Genomic DNA, 19,009 nt, shown 5'->3' with positions numbered 1-19,009 from the left:
AATCAAGTCTTACTGTCATGTGGAGCACCTGGGTTTGGATTCCAAATTTCTAAGAAGTTTCCTTCGTGAGGAACTTGGTGCTTTTCTCCTTGTGAGGAAAATTGAGTGCTACTAGAAGGAAAAATAGGAACTTCAATGAAGAAACAGAAGCATTAGCATTCAGGAGGGTGATATGTTATGGATGTACAATGATACCACAGCCAAATGCTGACACACTGGTCACGGAGGTAATGACAGTGGCACGTAAAGTGCCCTCCCCCACACACCGTTGGGTGGCTTGCGGAGTATAAATGTACATGTACACGTACAATATCTTCCACAAAAAACTTTGACTTTCCAAGGAGAAAAATGTCGCAGAGGCATGCTAAGCAGAGATTGTGTTGTCATTCCGTTAGCAGCAAATACGACTAGTGCAGAAAAACTCAAGCCACTTACGACTGGAAAACCTGTTTGTGGACAACTGCAGTACACAAAATGCTGTCCCTCCATTAAAATAAGTGACATTACTATTTTTACCACCGAACACTACGTTAAAACTGCAACCCTTAATCAAGGAATAATTAAGAACACCAAAGAAAAGTACAGGTATGAAGTGGTCTGAATGACAGTCTGCAATATTGATGATCATCATCAATTGTTTCTGAACATGTGGATTTTCAATGACAGATGAAAATAGGCAGCTGGTGGGTTTCATACTTAAGCATGTAAAATCTTAGTTTGATTCTGACAACGTTTTAAGGGAATTTTAATTTAAATTTTTATTTTGTACAGTACTTAGAGGAGACACCTATTGTCAGAATCCTTCAATCCGAATGGACGAAATTGGTGACTCACTTTAACACTGCCCAAGTTCGTTTTGAAGATCTTGTAGATGTGGACAATGATGTTACAGTAGCAAAATCACAAACAGAGACCAAGATCGTTGGCTGTGTGAAGATAGCAAATGAAAAAGAAGGCAGCAACAATGACGAAGAGGAAGGGGAAGAGGGTAGGAGGGAGGTCGAAGAAACACCACCAGTGACGGCCAGGCAGGTCAAGGCACCTCTCAACATAATCAGAGCAAGCGTGAGAAGATAGAGGATAATGTATTCTCAGCAATCGTAATCACAGACACTGAAACTGACTCAAAGCTGATCAAAAGTTTAAAGTGAGCAAAATTACAGATAACTTTTAGAGCCAATGATTACTGGAAATTTTTATATACGTACTTCATATTCTTTTATGGAACTTAGTTTTATTATGACAAAAATATTCTATTTTAAACTTATAAATTGTTGCTGTACATACTTGGTATTCTTTTATGGAATTTAGTTTTATTATGATGAAAATATTTTATTTTAAACATATAAATTGTTCCAGAATTAGATTTTCACTCTGCAGCGGAGTGTGCACTGATATCAAACTTCCTGGCAGATTAAAACTGTGTGCCCGACCGAGACTCGAACTCGGGACCTTTGCCTTTCGCGGGCAAGTGCTCTACCAACTGAGCTACCGAAGCATGACTCATGCCCGGTACCCACAGCTTTACTTCTGCCAGTATCTCGTCTCCTACCTTCCAAACTTTACAGAAGTTCTCCTGTGAACCTTGCAGAACTAGCACTCCTGAAAGAAAGGATATAGCGGAGACACGGCTTAGCCACTACCGAAGCACGACTCACGCCCGGTACCCACAGCTTCGGTAGCTCAGTTGGTAGAGCACTTGCCCGCGAAAGGCAAAGGTCCCGAGTTCGAGTCTCGGTCGGGCACACAGTTTTAATCTGCCAGGAAGTTTCTTATAAATTGTTGTCTATCTCAGAAGAAATAAAACAATATGCACAACAATCTATCTTGATTCCTTTCTTATATTACCAAAAGTAAACATAGACCTATATCATACAAAATCGTGAAACAAATCACAGCACAGTAATAAAAAAAAAAATCACTGGTTGTAAAACCCCCTCCTACCAGAAACCTCATCGTATCGAACCCTCAACATACCGAACGCATTTTGTCTTTCTTACAGATTCGATATATTGAGGTTTGACTGTAGTAAGATACATTTGGTAGTCATTAATGACTTTTTGGAATTATTCTACAGCCTTAAGAAAAAAAAAATCTTGCAGACTTGGGTGGAGTCTCTTCATTTTTTAATGTAAAATGTAAACAGCTAATAGTTCATCTAATAAGCTGTCTTCTAATAGAAGGCACTTTCTCTGACAAGATGGAACTGGCTGTAGTCAAAGTCAAACCTTTATATTTAAAGAGGGGGGAGGAGGGAGAGAATGTAAGGATGTGAAGAACTGTCAGTCTGTTAACTTATTCACAGCTTTTAGCATACAAGACCAGAAAAAAAATGATGAAAGGTCTCTTGGAAAATTATAAGTGGGCTATCATATTAGGAGATTTCCAGCATGGTTTCACAACCAGTTGGAGCATTACACCAACGCCAGCAGAGTTCGCATATTTTGTATTAGAAAGGATAAACAAAAAACAACAGGAGTATTCTTGGATGTCTCCAAAATTTTTGACAGAGTTCACCATGATTTACTTTTAGCAGAACTTGCCAACAACTGTTTCAGTGGAAAAACCATGATATTACATTTAGAAGATAGAAAACTGTGCTCTGAAACTACATATCATAATGGAGAAGAAACAGAAAGTAAAAAGGTAATAACAACTCGTAGATGTCAAGAGGTTACAATGTTCTTGGTGCAATTGACAGAAATCCTCCCTCATGATGGTCTCACATGGTCTACCAGATCCTTGATGATGTGTATGCCAACCATTGTTGCATACCAACTCCCCAAAAATCTGGATATTGCATGATTTGACTAGCCAACCAAACGGAGGACTGTAATGAAGCCCCAATCAAATTCTGGCTGGTGCTTATAACACTGTCTCACATAAGTGTGTGGTGCCTCCATATCTTTTATTGTGGTCACTGAACGTCTGACGCTGTTCATTCCCAGCAGGCCCAGTAAGAACAATAATGCTCTCTGGTCGCCATCCTATGTATCATAGAGAACTCCAACTCTAATCACTTCCAACCCTACCAATTGTGTGTATGCGTCTTTGACTTGTTGAGGGTCTGCTGTGTGGGCCCCCTTTGAAGTGGTTGTACCGCCTCTTTATCCATAAGATGCTCATGGCATCAGTTGAATTTTGCAAATGGTTTCTATGCGGGTATCACCAAGTTTTCAGAAAAATTTGATGCAATATCTCTGCACAATTTGTTCCATCGTTTTACAACTTGCAGGAATCCGATTTGCACTCACCACATGTCCTGACTCAAGAGGCAAACTGCCAGCAACCAATGCTTTCTGCTGGTACGAAAAAATTCATGACTGCACATGTTCACCAAAGTAAGTCTCCCATATTTCCTTGGTTCATGCAGGAAAAAAGATCTGATACATTCTGAACACACTTCGTATACTTTGATTTCCTTAAACAGAGAAAGGTATGAGACTGGTTAGTTATGGAGTTTGTTAAAAAATATATATAAACTCCCTATTCATGTACTGGCAACGTTTACAACAGTGGAGATAAACTTTCATAAAGTACTGTTAGAATCCTCAATAAAAGTTGGGATTAAATTACGACCAATGAAAGTCGTCACACTATTATTTGAAATGCATGGGTATTGTATAAGAAGACTGCTAGCACCTCTGCTTGAATGAGTTTGGATGTTTATGTCATTTTGGAGTTGGGCTGCTGAAGGTACATTTACTGGGTGGTAATTATGAAAGAATAAGTACTTCCATATTTGACTGTCAACTGTGTAGCCATTTCCATAAACTGGGATGGGAATTATAGTTTGGAGAGGTGTATAATATCCAGCTACAACAAATGAAATTAATGGTTTTGTGGGCAGAAAAATGCTGGATATAGTTAACTATTCTGAACGCCATGTCTTCTCAGAAATTAAGCATAGCTGGTTGTGATAACCATCTTACAAGTCTAAGTATACTTCCCCTAAATGACTGTGGAACACAAAATTAAATCCTCACTGTGATGCATTCACAAATAGAAAAGATATATTGTGGTCAAAAAATGACAGGTTGAGTCATGATATACTTAACATATCCCTTAATGTGTAAAAATGAAAAGGATATGAGTATGTCTGTTTAAACTGTTCAGACACATGCATAACATACAGGATACAAGTGTGTCACTGGCCCATTACCCCACAATTATCTCTCTATTTTCAGATACACAATAAGGAGGAGTCAGTCGCTGCTGATACTGACTGTAGTCTACAAGCTGACACTAGGATTTCCAATTAATTAGGATAGATATAAAACACTGGAATAAAAAAACTGCAGAATTTATAACAAACACAAATAAGCAGAAGGCATTGATTTTAAATAAAAATAATTTTATAATTAACACTATTGCATTTGAACAGCTGCCAAACTTAATTTGCAATTATATCAATATATACTCAGCCTGAATTTTAGTCTCCTTCCATGAAACTCTTCAATACTGACACACTCTGGAAAATAAAAAAAACCTCATGAGCTATAGGAGTGAGGGAGTCAGGTTATTCCTAACCTGGCTGATAAACACCTGTTGGAAGCTAAAACTTTTATTCTGGATGGCACTCCACCTCATATTGCTACATGTGCAAAATATCTCTTGCAGACACCTTTTGTTGAGGATGGCTTGGTGAGCCACTACGGCTGTTATGCTTGGCCTTCCAGGTTCCTAGACTTCAAACCACGTGATTATTGGTTGTGGGGTTACCTGAAGTTACAAGCCTACCACGATAATCCGACCTGATTAGGGATACTAAAAGACAACATCCAGTGGCAATTTCTCACCACACCTACTGGTATGCTGTACAGTGCTGTTGACAACGCTGTCCCTGATGAATCACAGCTGACATGATGAGCATTTTTGATAAAGATCATCATCTTTGCTAAAAATCAACTGTTATGCTAATGATTGAGCACCGTTTTTGTTTCAACAATACCCCATGTCATTTCAAGCATGTGTGTCAATTTTTAACTCTTACATACAGTATTCCATCAAGTATCGAATTTTCAAATGTCATCGGACTTTTGGGTCGCCATGTACAATTCCCAGAAAAATCATTTAATGTTTTTAGTGTTAATTTTTTTCAATAAAACATCAGTCCAATAATGCTTAAGTCTGTACCCATACTGACATTTTAGAACTGCAATATCATTTATTAAAAATTAACTGGATAGAGATAACAAACGGATTGCATCACTATGACCGTAGTGGACATGGCCAAGCTACCACAAAAGTGCACCCTGCACAGAATGAGTAAATAAATTCAGATTAAGTGAATTCAGAATTTTCTAATAAATATCATATGAGGGGCTTCAGAAATTTTCTAATTTTAAGTATCAGATGAGCAACAGGCGCGTAATGGTGCCCCTTAGGGATATTGCAGCAAGAGAGGGGAAGAAAACCAATGTGTACTCCGTGTGCATACCGGGGGGAGTCATTCCAGATGTGGAAAGGGTCCTTCCGGATACCATGACGGTTACAGGGTGCACCCATCTGCAGGTGGTCGTTCGTGTCGGCACCAATGATGTGTGTCGCTATGGATCCGAGGAAATCCTCTCTGGTTTCCGGCGGCTATCTGATTTGCTGAAGACTGCCAGTCTCGCTAGCGGGATGAAAGCAGATCTCACAATCTGCAGCCTCGTCGACAGGACTGACTGCGGACCTTTAGTACAGAGCCAAGTGGAGAGTCTGAATCAGAGGCCGAGACGGTTCTGCGACCGTGTGGGCTGCAGATTCCTCGACTTGCGCCATAGGGTGGTGGGGTTTCGGGATCCGCTGGATAGGTCAGGAGTCCACTACACGCAACAAGCGGCTACACAGGTAGCAGGGGTTGTGTGGCGTTGGCTGGGAGGTTTTTTAGGTTAGATGGCCTTGGGCAAGTACAGAAAGGGCAACAGCCTCAACGGGTGCGGGGCAAAGTCAGGACATGCGGGGACCAAGCAGCAATCGGTATTGTAATTGTCAACTGTCGAAGCTGCGTTGGTAAAGTACCGGAACTTCAAGCGCTGATAGAAAGCACCGAAGCTGAAATCGTTATAGGTACAGAAAGCTGGCTGAAGCCAGAGATAAATTCTGCCAAAATTTTTACAAAGGTACAGACGGTGTTTAGAAAGGATAGATTGCATGCAACCGATGGTGGAGTGTTCGTCGCTGTTAGTAGTTTATCCTGTAGTGAAGTAGAAGTGGATAGTTCCTGTGAATTATTATGGGTGGAGGTTACACTCAACAACCGAGCTAGGTTAATAATTGTCTCCTTTTACCGACCTCCCGACTCAGCAGCATTAGTGGCGGAACAACTGAGAGAAAATTTGGAATACATTTCACATAAATTTTCTCAGCATGTTATAGTCTTAGGTGGAGATTTCAGTTTACCAGATATAGGCTGGGACACTCAGATGTTTAGGACGGGTGGTAGGGACAGAGCATCGAGTGACATTATACTGAGTGCACTATCCGAAAATTACCTCAAGCAATTAAACAGAGAACCGACTCGTGGAGATAACATCTTGGACCTACTGATAACAAACAGACCCGACCTTTTCGATTCTGTATGTACAGAACAGGGAATCAGTGATCATAAGGCAGTTGCAGCATCCCTGAATATGGAAGTTAGTAGGAATATAAAAAAAGGGAGGAAGGTTTATCTGTTTAGCAAGAGTAATAGAAGGCTGATTTCAGACTACCTAACAGATCAAAACGAAAATTTCTGTTCCGACACTGACAATGTTGAGTGTTTATGGAAAAAGTTCAAGGCAATCGTAAAATGCGTTTTAGACAGGTACGTGCCGAGTAAAACTGTGAGGGACGGGAAAAACCCACCGTGGTACAACAACAAAGTTAGGAAACTACTGCGAAAGCAAAGAGAGCTTCACTCTAAGTTTAAACGCAGCCAAAACCTCTCAGACAAACAGAAGCTAAACGATGTCAAAGTTAGCGTAAGGAGGCCTATGCGTGAAGCGTTCAGTGAATTCGAAAGTAAAATTCTATGTACCGACTTGACAGAAAATCCTAAAAAGTTCTGGTCTTACGTTAAATCAGTAAGTGGCTCGAAACAGCATATCCAGATACTCCGGGATGATGATGGCATTGAAACAGAGGATGACACGCGTAAAGCTGAAATACTAAACACCTTTTTCCAAAGCTGTTTCACAAAGGAAGACCGCACTGCAGTTCCTTCTCTAAATCCTCGCACAAACGAAAAAATGGCTGACATCGAAATAAGTGTCCAAGGAATAGAAAAGCAACTGGAATCACTCAACAGAGGAAAGTCCGCTGGACCTGACGGGATACCAATTCGATTCTACACAGAGTACGCGAAAGAACTTGCCCCCCTTCTAACAGCCGTGTACCGCAAGTCTCTAGAGGAACCGAAGGTTCCAAATGATTGGAAAAGAGCACAGGTAGTCCCAGTCTTCAAGAAGGGTCATCGAGCAGATGCGCAAAACTATAGACCTATATCTCTGACGTCGATCCGTTGTAGAATTTTAGAAAATGTTTTTTGCTCGAGTATCATGTCGTTTTTGGAAACCCAGAATCTACTATGTAGGAATCAACATGGATTCCGGAAACAGCGATCGTGTGAGACCCAACTCGCTTTATTTGTTCATGAGACCCAGAAAATATTAGATACAGGCTCCCACGTAGATGCTATTTTTCTTGACTTCCGGAAGGTGTTATATACAGTTCCGCACTGTCGCCTGATAAACAAAGTAAGAGCCTACGGAATATCAGACCAGCTGTGTGGCTGGATTGAAGAGTTTTTAGCAAACAGAACACAGCATGTTGTTGTCAATGGAGAGACGTCTACAGACGTTAAAGTAACCTCTGGTGTGTTACAGGGGAGTAGATAGTGTTGGAAGTCCCATGCGGCTTTTTGCGGATGATGCTGTAGTATACAGAGAAGTTGCAGCATTAGAAAATTGTAGCGAAATGCAGAAAGATCTGCAGCGGATAGGCACTTGGTGCAGGGAGTGGCAACTGACCCTTAACATAGACAAATGTAATGTATTGCGAATACATAGAAAGAAGGATCCTTTATTGTACGAGTATATGATAGCGGAACAAACACTGGTAGCAGTAACTTATGTCAAATATCTGGGAGTATGCGTTCGGAACATTTTGAAGTGGAATGATCATATAAAATTAATTGTTGGTAAGGCGGGTACCAGGTTGAGATTCATTGGGAGAGTCCTTAGAAAATGTAGTCCATCAACAAAGGAGGTGGCTTACAAAACACTCATTCGACCTATACTTGAGTATTGCTCATCAGTGTGGGATCCGTACCAGATCGGGTTGACGGAGGAGATAGAGAAGATCCAAAGAAGAGCGGCGCGTTTCGTCACAGGGTTATTTGGTAACCGTGATAGCGTTACGGAGATGTTTAACAAACTCAATTGGCAGACTCTGCAAGAGAGGCGCTCTGCATCGCGGTGTAGCTTGCTCGCCAGGTTTCGAGAGGGTGCGTTTCTGGATGAGGTATCGAATATATTGCTTCCCCCTACTTATACCTCCCGAGGAGATCACGAATGTAAAATTAGAGAGATTAGAGCACGCACGGAGGCTTTCAGACAATCGTTCTTCCCGCGAACCATACGCGACTGGAACAGGAAAGGGAGGTAATGACAGTGGCACGTAAAGTGCCCTCCGCCACACACCGTTGGGTGGCTTGCGGAGAATAAATGTAGATGTAGAAAATTTTTGCACCTCTTCATCTATAAATGAGAAAGTGTGCTCACAACTAGTTTTATTATAATTCTAAAAATAATTAAATGAGACTGATGTAGCCCAGAAAGTTGTTATTTATATGTAGGTGACATCTTATATATGCTTAAATATTTGTTTTGTTTATTATTTGTCTGATGTATTCCTTGGGCAGTGTGCAGCAGATGGAATTCAACAGCAGACTTTCCTTCATCACAGCATGTGCTGCATGAAGCTTCCAACACTGTACCATCTGTCAAGGAAGAACTCAGAGTACTCCATTCCATAGACATACAAATCAATAGCGACAACAAAAATGAAATTTATGTAAAGCTTTTAGTTGAGTAAGAACTCAGCCATTGTTCATATTACATACTTGTACTCACACAAGTAATAAAAGGTTATTGTTATTTAAAAATGATAAACATTATTTGAAGCAGATATTAATAGGGGAGTAAGAAATCAACGAATCAAGATTAATATAGAACTGAGAAACGATGGAAGTCAAAGCTGCAGTAACTGGAGAAACTGGATAATGGATCTGATAAATATTAAATAGTTTTTCATTTTGGAAAAATTTTTAAAGGAGAAGAGACAAGTTAAAAAAAAAATCCATCACTTCCATTCTGACTCTTCACCATGTGCAGATCTGTCTCACAGAGGGCAAATGTGAAACAGTTATTCTTAGCCAGTTACTGGTCTTGTGCAAGTCATCAGCAAGCAACAGTAATATGAACGGGCATCGTTCATAATAAAATGGACTAATTATTTTCACAAAGTGAAAGTGATACAAATGATAATCTTGCCTCACAGTAAGTTAATCTGATCACAAAAACTCTGAACTACAGACAGCTAAGTTATGTTTAGCATTTGTGTTGCTTGAAACAGTATGATCAAACTTTGTGATCACTATGTCAAGTTATTTAATACGACTGGCTCTCACAAAGGGTTGATTGTATTGTATCACCAGATATAATTGTTTTCTTACTTCACTTAACAAATTAGTAAGGTGGCATCCCTATTCTTTATAAAACTTGGAACTTTATTGCAGTGATCGTAGTAGCAATCCCAAGAACAACTCTAAATTTCACTGTTAAAAAGAGTTAAGTTTGAAGTCATCTACATCTACATCTACATTGATACTCCGCAAGCCACCCAACGGTGTGTGGCGGAGGGCACTTTACGTGCCACTGTCATTACCTCCCTTTCCTGTTCCAGTCGCGTATGGTTCGCAGGAAGAACGACTGTCTGAAAGCCTCCGTGCGCGCTCTAATCTCTCTAATTTTACATTCGTGATCTCCTCGGGAGGTATAAGTAGGGGGAAGCAATATATTCGATACCTCATCCAGAAACGCACCCTCTCGAAACCTGGCGAGCAAGCTACATCGTGATGCAGAGCGCCTCTCTTGCAGAGTCTGCCACTTGAGTTTATTAAACATCCCCGTAATGCTATCACGGTTACCAAATAACCCTGTGACGAAACGCGCCGCTCTTCTTTGGATCTTCTCTATCTCCTCCGTCAGACCGATCTGGTACGGATCCCACACTGATGAGCAATACTCAAGTACAGCTCGAACGAGTGTTTTGTAAGCCACCTCCTTTGTTGATGGATTACATTTTCTAAGCACTCTCCCAATGAATCTCAACCTGGTACCCGCCTTACCAACAATTAATTTTATATGATCATTCCACTTCAAATCGTTCCGCACGCATACTCCCAGATATTTTACAGAAGTAACTGCTACCAGTGTTTGTTCCGCTATCATATAATCATACAATAAAGGATCCTTCTTTCTATGTATTCGCAATACATTACATTTGTCTATGTTAAGGGTCAGTTGCCACTCCCTGCACCAAGCGCCTATCCGCTGCAGATCTTCCTGCATTTCGCTAGAATTTTCTAATGCTGCAACTTCTCTGTATACTACAGCATCATCCGCGAAAAGCCGCATGGAACTTCCGACACTATCTACTAGGTCATTTATATATATTGTGAAAAGCAATGGTCCCATAACACTCCCCTGTGGCACGCCAGAGGTTACTTTAACGTCTGTAGACGTCTCTCCATTGATAACAACATGCTGTGTTCTGTTTGCTAAAAACTCTTCAATCCAGCCACACAGCTGGTCTGATATTCCGTAGGCTCTTACTTTGTTTATCAGGCGACAGTGCGGAACTGTATCGAACGCCTTCCGAAAGTCAAGAAAAATAGCATCTACCTGGGAGCCTGTATCTAATATTTTCTGGGTCTCATGAACAAATAAAGCGAGTTGGGTCTCACACGATCGCTGTTTCCGGAATCCATGTTGATTCCTACATAGTAGATTCTGGGTTTCCAGAAATGACATGATACTCGAGCAAAAAACATGTTCTAAAATTTTACAAGAGATCGACGTCAGAGATATAGGTCTATAGTTTTGCGCATCTGCTCGATGACCCTTCTTGAAGACTGGGACTATCTGTGCTCTTTTCCGATCATTTGGAACCCTCCGTTCCTCTAGATACTTGCGGTACACGGCTGTTAGAAGGGGGGCAAGTTCTTTCGCGTACTCTGTGTAGAATCGAATTGGTATCCCGTCAGGTCCAGTGCACTTTCCTCTATTGAGTGATTCCAGTTGCTTTTCTATTCCTTGGACACTTATTTCGATGTCAGCCATTTTTTCGTTTGTGCGAGGATTTAGAGAAGGAACTGCAGTGCGGTCTTCCTTTGTGAAACAGCTTTGGAAAAAGGTGTTTAGTATTTCAGCTTTACGCGTGCCATCCTCTGTTTCAATGCCATCATCATCCCGTAGTGTCTGGATATGCTGTTTCGAGCCACTTACTGATTTAACGTAAGACCAGAACTTCCTAGGATTTTCTGTCAAGTCGGTACATAGAATTTTACTTTCGAATTCAATGAACGCTTCACGCATAGCCCTCCTTACGCTAACGTTGACATCGTTTAGCTTCTTTTTGTCTGAGGGGTTTTGGCTGCGTTTAAACTTGGAGTGGAGCTCTCTTTGCTTTCGCAGTAGTTTCCTAACTTTGTTGTTGTACCACGGTGGGTTTTTCCCGTCCCTCACAGTTTTACCCGGAATGTACCTGTCTAAAACGCATTTTACGATTGCCTTGAACTTTTTCCATAAACACTCAACATTGTCAGTGTCGGAACAGAAATTTTCGTTTTGATCTGTTAGGTAGTCTGAAATCTGCCTTCTATTACTCTTGCTAAACAGATAAACCTTCCTCCCTTTTTTTATATTCCTATTAACTTCCATATTCAGGGATGCTGCAACGGCCTTATGATCACTGATTCCCTGTTCTGTACATACAGAGTCGAAAAGTTCGGGTCTGTTTGTTATCAGTAGGTCCAAGATGTTATCTCCACGAGTCGGTTCTCTGTTTAATTGCTCGAGGTAATTTTCGGATAGTGCACTCAGTATAATGTCACTCGATGCTCTGTCCCTACCACCCATCCTAAACATCTGAGTGTCCCAGTCTATATCTGGTAAATTGAAATCTCCACCTAAGACTATAACATGCTGAGAAAATTTATGTGAAATGTATTCCAAATTTTCTCTCAGTTGTTCTGCCACTAATGCTGCTGAGTCGGGAGATCGGTAAAAGGAGCCAATTATTAACCTAGTTCGGTTGTTTAGTGTAACCTCCACCCATAATAATTCACAGGAACTATCCACTTCTACTTCACTACAGGATAAACTACTAACAGCGACGAACACTCCACCACCGGTTGCATGCAATCTATCCTTTCTAAACACCGTCTGTACCTTTGTAAAAATTTCGGCAGAATTTATCTCTGGCTTAAGCCAGCTTTCTGTACCTATAACGATTTCAGCTTCGGTGCTTTCTATCAGCGCTTGAAGTTCCGGTACTTTACCAACGCAGCTTCGACAGTTGACAATTACAATACCGATTGCTGCTTGGTCCCCGCATGTCCTGACTTTGCCCCGCACCCGTTGAGGCTGTTGCCCTTTCTGTACTTGCTCAAGGCCATCTAACCTAAAAAACCGCCCAGCCCACGCCACACAACCCCTGCTACCCGTGTAGCCGCTTGTTGCGTGTAGTGGACTCCTGACCTATCCAGCGGAACCCGAAACCCCACCACCCTATGGCGCAAGTCGAGGAATCTGCAGCCCACACGGTCGCAGAACCGTCTCAGCCTCTGATTCAGACCCTCCACTCGGCTCTGTACCAAAGGTCCGCAGTCAGTCCTGTCGACGATGCTGCAGATGGTGAGCTCTGCTTTCATCCCGCTAGCGAGACTGGCAGTCTTCACCAAATCAGATAGCCGCCGGAAGCCTCCGATCCATAGCGACACACATCATTGGTGCCAACATGAGCGACCACCTGCAGATGGGTGCACCCTGTACCCTTCAAGGCATCCGGAAGGACCCTTTCCACATCTGGAATGACTCCCCCCGGTATGCACACGGAGTGCACATTGGTTTTCTTCCCCTCTCTTGCTGCCGTTTCCCTAAGGGGCCCCATTACGCGCCTGACGTTGGAGCTCCCAACTACCAGTAAGCCCACCCTCTGCAACTGCCCGGATCTTGCAGATTGAGGGGCAACCTCTGGAACAGGACATGCAGCCATGTCAGGCCGAAGATCAGTATCAGCCTGAGACAGAGCCTGAAACCGGTTCGTCAGACAAACTGGAGAAGCTTTCCGTTCAGCCCTCCGGAATGTCTTTCGCCCCCTGCCACACCTTGAAATGACCTCCCAGTCTACCACAGGTGAGGGATCAGCCTCAATGCGGGCAGTATCCCGGGCAACCACAGTCGTAGTCCAATCAGGGGATGCGTGGGACGGGCTGGCCGTCCCCGACAAACCCCCATCCGGACCCCCACAGTGATGCTCATTGGCAACAGCTTCAAGCTGTGTGACCGAAGCCAACACTGCCTGAAGCTGGGAGCGAAGGGATGCCAACTCAGCCTGCATCCGAACACAGCAGTTGCAGTCCCTATCCATGCTAAAAACTGTTTTGCAAAGAACGTCTGAACTAATCTACAGAGAGCGCAAACAAATCGACAAAATTTGAACGGTTATTAAAATACAAGATTGCCTAGTAAATGCAGTAATGCTGCTACTTGCGCACTGCTGATACTGCTCGGCGGCGGAAGGAGACTAAGCGAAATTACACTATTCAGGTACTAATACGCGATGCTACACTCTCAAATACTATAATACGCCCGAAATTTATGAATTAAACAATGCAAGTACCAAAAACACGCAAAGAAATTAAGAATTAAACTATGTAACAAATGAGTGAGCTAGGAGTATACGACTTGCTGCTCAGCTGCTTATCCAACGGCGGCAGAGAAGAATTTCAAGGGGGACAATGAGACAACTTTAGAAGATATCAAGCAAGCCTGTCTCTTCTTGGATAATCAGCAAAATGCCAAGTGCAAATTAATATGAATTACTCTAGCAATGTATCCAAAATAAGACCTCCAAACCCAGCTTCACATGTAGGACGACTCACAGTATTAGTAAATTTAGATGCAGTAATATATTGCAGTAGGAACATTCCCTATGTCAGCCTTTTTCAATTGAGTAAACTGGAATGAGGAACCACAACATAATGACGAACATAGCTGTAACCACACTCGAAAATACTTGGGGCAGTGTTGAATACTGTTACAACAGTTGGAAAAAAGGATGGGGATGGGGCTGATGGGAGAGATGTGTTAAGTGTGATGAACCATGGCATACAGCAACAGTCAGAGCAGTATGAGCACATGCGTACGGAAGTAAAGACTCTAAAAAAAAATGGATTCAAATGGACAGTGTATCAACTAATAATAGTAATTAACATACACTAAATAACATAATTAAATATCCTAATCCCAGACTTTATATGTGAAGATAACGAAACAACAAACATAAAAGCTTTAAGAGTTTTGTTGTTTAGGTAAAATAACAGCAGAGAACTCTGAAAATTGAGAATCAAAGACGAAATACATCAAAATGTAGAAAAAAATAACAGAAACACAGAGGAAAGAAAACTCAGATTGTTTTGATATTTATATAGGTTGAATGATAATAGGCTGTCAAAACAGATTTTCAAATATACAAAGAGGGGAGGGGGGGGGGAATGGAGATCCATCATAAAATCTTTATTTCTTAATATTTTTATACCAGATTTTGGTCACCTTCAAAGTATTCACTGACCACAATGCACTTCTTCAAATGATCCACCCATTTTTCAAAACAGTTTTTAAATTCACTTATCAGGATGTTCTTTATGCCTTCCAGCGATTTTTGTTCTACCTCCTCCACAGTGGCAAAACACTCTCCTTTAATGTCCCTTCTGAGTCGGGGGAAAAAAATCACAGGGGGCTAGATCACGTGAGTAGAGGGTGTGGACAATCAGTGTTGATGGACGAACCAGCCATCTGTGCGAAAAAGATCTGCCATTTTTTTCCGCATACTCTCCCTCAATCTTTTCAAAACCTCCAAGTAGAAATCCTGGTTGACAGTTTGACCCAGGGGAATAAACTAAGCATGCAAAACATCTCTGCACACAAAGAAACAAATAAGCATTGTCTTGATGTTTGAGGAGAGCCACTTATCTTCGATGGCTTGATTGCTGCTTTGTTTCGGGGTTGTATCCATAGCACCACGATTCATCACCAGTAATCACCCTGGAAAAAAATTCAGGGCCCTCTTCGAGTTGATTTTGAAGCTCAAAACTTGCTTTAAGTCGATGCTCCCTTTGCCTGGCTGTGAAAAGGCGAGGGACAAATTTGGTTACAACCCTTCTCATGTGCAAATATTCGCATAAAATTCTCTGAACTTAACTCCATGATATTCTAGACATCTCACAGAGTTAATCAACAGTTCGGCGACGGTCTTCATGAATGAGTGCATTGATTTTGTAGACATTTTTGTCACTTCTCAACACTGAAGGGTGTCATGAACAGGGTTGGTCTTCAATTGACATTGCTCCATTTCTAAAATGTGAAAACCACTCATACACTCTGGTTTTCTGTAAGGCAACATCTCCATAACCAGTATCAAGTATTACAATAGTTTCTGCAGCCTATTTCCCCAACACGAAACAAAATTTCACAGCTGCAAGTTGCTCTTTACAATCTGTCCTCATGTTTTTGCCAAAATGGATAAAGTTGTTTTACTTAAAAACTCTCACGGGTGAACCAATGCACGCACAGTGACACAACTTCATACAATGACTCAGTTGGCATGACCATAACGGGCCCTGGTCGAAAAATGGGTTCCCCCACTCGCCCTCCCCACTGCAGCCCAATTCTCATTACTTTTGTGCCCACCCACTGTATCTAAAAAAGACAAGCTGGATCTGCAAAGTTAAAAAAGAATTACAAATGCACAATATAGAAGAAGAAAAAGCAGCAGAAAGTGATTTTTACAGAAATAAAGTGTTAATTTTAGAAGTATTCAAAGGCAGAGGCAGGTGTGAAGTTGTTTGAAGAAAGAAATGGCACATGGTGAAAAAATGTAAAAGTATTGGAGAAAATTGAAAAAGAAAATGAGACATAATTTAAATTGTCTTCTGCAGCTCCTAATTGGCTAAAACAAAATGAAAAAAAAAAAAAAAAAACCCTCAGTCTTGGTCATAACAAAGGGTGCAAGGGGTCCCAACTGCTCTAATAGAACCAGACACATTGTTCTAAATGTTGAAAAGAAATCTGTAAGTAACAAAGAGATGACTGCAAAAACTGTTAATGGCCATGTATCCAAAGTTGCTGAACAAACAGGCTGTAATGGTTCATTAGAAAAGGTAATTGGAGGACAAACACCATCTTATAACCCCTGTAAAGAAATAAGTGTATCATTGCCATAACAAAACATGAAGTACATTTTCCTAAAATTGCAAATGTTCAAGAGGGATGCATAATATTTCCAGTACATTTCTCACATATTGCTGTGACCAATTAAGCAAAGGTTTGTCCACATACATAATATTTCAATGAGTCTGGGTGTGTGCTCTTATAGAATGACATTTACTAAAGTGCACATCTGTCACAAAAAATAGACACGGCACAACACATCACAATGTATTTATGATTTCTCATTTGATTATATTGTCTAAAATTCGATAAATTACTGTATGCCTGATTTGTAAACCTTTTGAAAACTTCGCCACAATCACAAAAGAATGGTTACAATGTCAAACAGATTTAGCCACAGCAGAATGTATATTCTCATTCACAAATGATGTATTGTAGTTCTTACACAAGCAGATGTAGCCAGTGGGTAATTTTTTGTCTCTCTCTCTATTGCTCTCAATTGTGTGGCTCACATAAAATGTTTCTTGGCTAAGTGTGCCATTACAGTACCAGAGCAACAGTGTGGAAAATATTACTTCTGAAGACAAGAAGGAAAGGAAAACACAAACAACTACTGAAGTGTGGCATGACATATTTAGGAAATGACACGTCCCATATTCCACGCTTCCATGATGACAAAAGATGTTCATGATGTTCAGTAGTATATAAGTGTCAGGACATCCCCCTGTGAAAGATATTATTATGATATGTGCAGATGGGAGAACACCTTGAATCCATGACATCTACAAGGTGGGACAATGAGCAAATGTCCCTACCTGCTGTGTGGGGCTGCTTGTTACTTAGTATCATGGTTTGAAGCTGTTTAGGAGACAAGTGCAAAAAGAAAAAAAAAGGACATGGTACAATGGACACCATGACGAAGGACTGTTGAACGGTCTTGTGTAGAGAATACTTCTTGTTTTGATCTTGTCCAAGCAAAATCATTTTTAAAAAGCTCTGTCAACCCGCAGTGCGTACGACATTACATATTGAGACATGATGTTTTGTATGAGAAAATGATAAAATAGAAGGTTTAAAGTTCAGTTGTTCATATCATTCAAGTAGCTTGGAAGACAATTATTGCTCTCTTTCAGCACCCATCCATGGACTAGAAGACGAAGTCCTGTGAAGACTGCTGAAACAAGATCAGGTGGAGCTGACTGGTAGGGCCACCTCAGCAAACGTCAAGAAAGTTGTACAAGAGAAATTTACTAAATAAATTTAACATCAGATGCCAAAGAGTTACAGATTACACACAAGAAATGTAACACTGATGCCACACAAAAAAATCACCCATATTCCATTCCATTCCATCATGTAATGTCACACATATTAGGCCACTGTCTACAGGAGTTTTCCTTGTACACCGATGAGCCAAAACAAACTGCTCCTGAAAACTTAAAGTGTGAGATGGCTAAAGTAATTCAACATATTAAATAATTGGTGGAAATGACTGAAAGTGTGGTAGCATGTCACCAAATGTGTCACACTCATGCACAGAAAGCTGGACATTACATGGTGTGTGGTCAGCATGACTATAGAGCAAAATGAGACTGGCCCTTCAACAAGAGGCAGCTGAAGGAATGGGAAAACACAATGTGTGTCAATCAGTATGCAGCTACAGTGCACTGAGGTGGTGGTGTTCTTTACAACATGGCCTTGAGACAACATATGGATACCTTTACACAAGAGAGAATCACTGGGAAACTAAAAGAAGGACAGAGTGTGACAGGTGTAGCCCATGACTTTGGCATTGCACACAGTATTGTTTCACATGCATGAGGATTCTCCGAACCACAGGACTGCTGTTCACAGAAGAGGTGGTTGTTGACCATGGTCAACTACAGCAGCAGATGACCTCTACATTGTGCAACAGGCAAGTAGGGATCACGGTCAAATGGTGGGTGCAATTGTAACCACATTTAACAGGACTACAGGGCATGCCACCTTAGGCTCAACAGTAGCATGATAGCTGCATTGGGATGGTCTCTTTGCATGACCGCCAGTACACTGTGTTCCACTGACACCCGTACATCACAGGTATCGTTTGCAATGGTGCCAAGATCATAGGGACTGGACCAATGGGAGGTGGGATCGTATGATCTTCTCAGATGAGAGCAGATTCCATCTGAGTACTAATTCTGGATGTACCCTCTTGCCACTGTACTCCTCCCACCAGTGCATCTTTTCAGGGATGCATTCACCCTGAATTCATTTTTATGGATGACAATGCACAACTGCATGAACAATACAGGTAGAGGAGTGGATATTCGGCAGATGGGACTGGCCTGCCCATTCCCTTTGTGAGCTAACATCCCAAAGATGTTCGGACTCACTTGCGGTTCCTCTTTGTCAAAATGTCTTGGCTCAAACTCGTCGAGGGGTTGAAATGCACGTGTCGCACTACACGCCCTAAATCAGACTCTTGTGTCCGTTTGGTTAAATTGTCTGGCTGATGGCAAGTTTGCAAAATACAAAGTTAACAT

At 41.4% G+C, this 19,009-nt stretch overlaps 1 protein-coding gene across 1 annotated transcript in view; it reads right to left on the bottom strand.

Moving 5' to 3' along the window:
• Window positions 1-19,009, bottom strand: part of LOC126474463 (erythroid differentiation-related factor 1) — a 233,225-nt gene that overhangs the window by 23,497 nt on the left and 190,719 nt on the right. The window lies entirely within an intron of this gene.

The sequence above is a fragment of the Schistocerca serialis genome, chromosome 1 (assembly GCF_023864345.2).
Source record: "Schistocerca serialis cubense isolate TAMUIC-IGC-003099 chromosome 1, iqSchSeri2.2, whole genome shotgun sequence".
In the NCBI taxonomy this organism is placed as follows: Eukaryota; Metazoa; Arthropoda; class Insecta; order Orthoptera; family Acrididae; genus Schistocerca; species Schistocerca serialis.
Note: the sequence above shows the minus strand (reverse complement) of the source record. Positions and strands in the feature narration are given on the sequence as shown.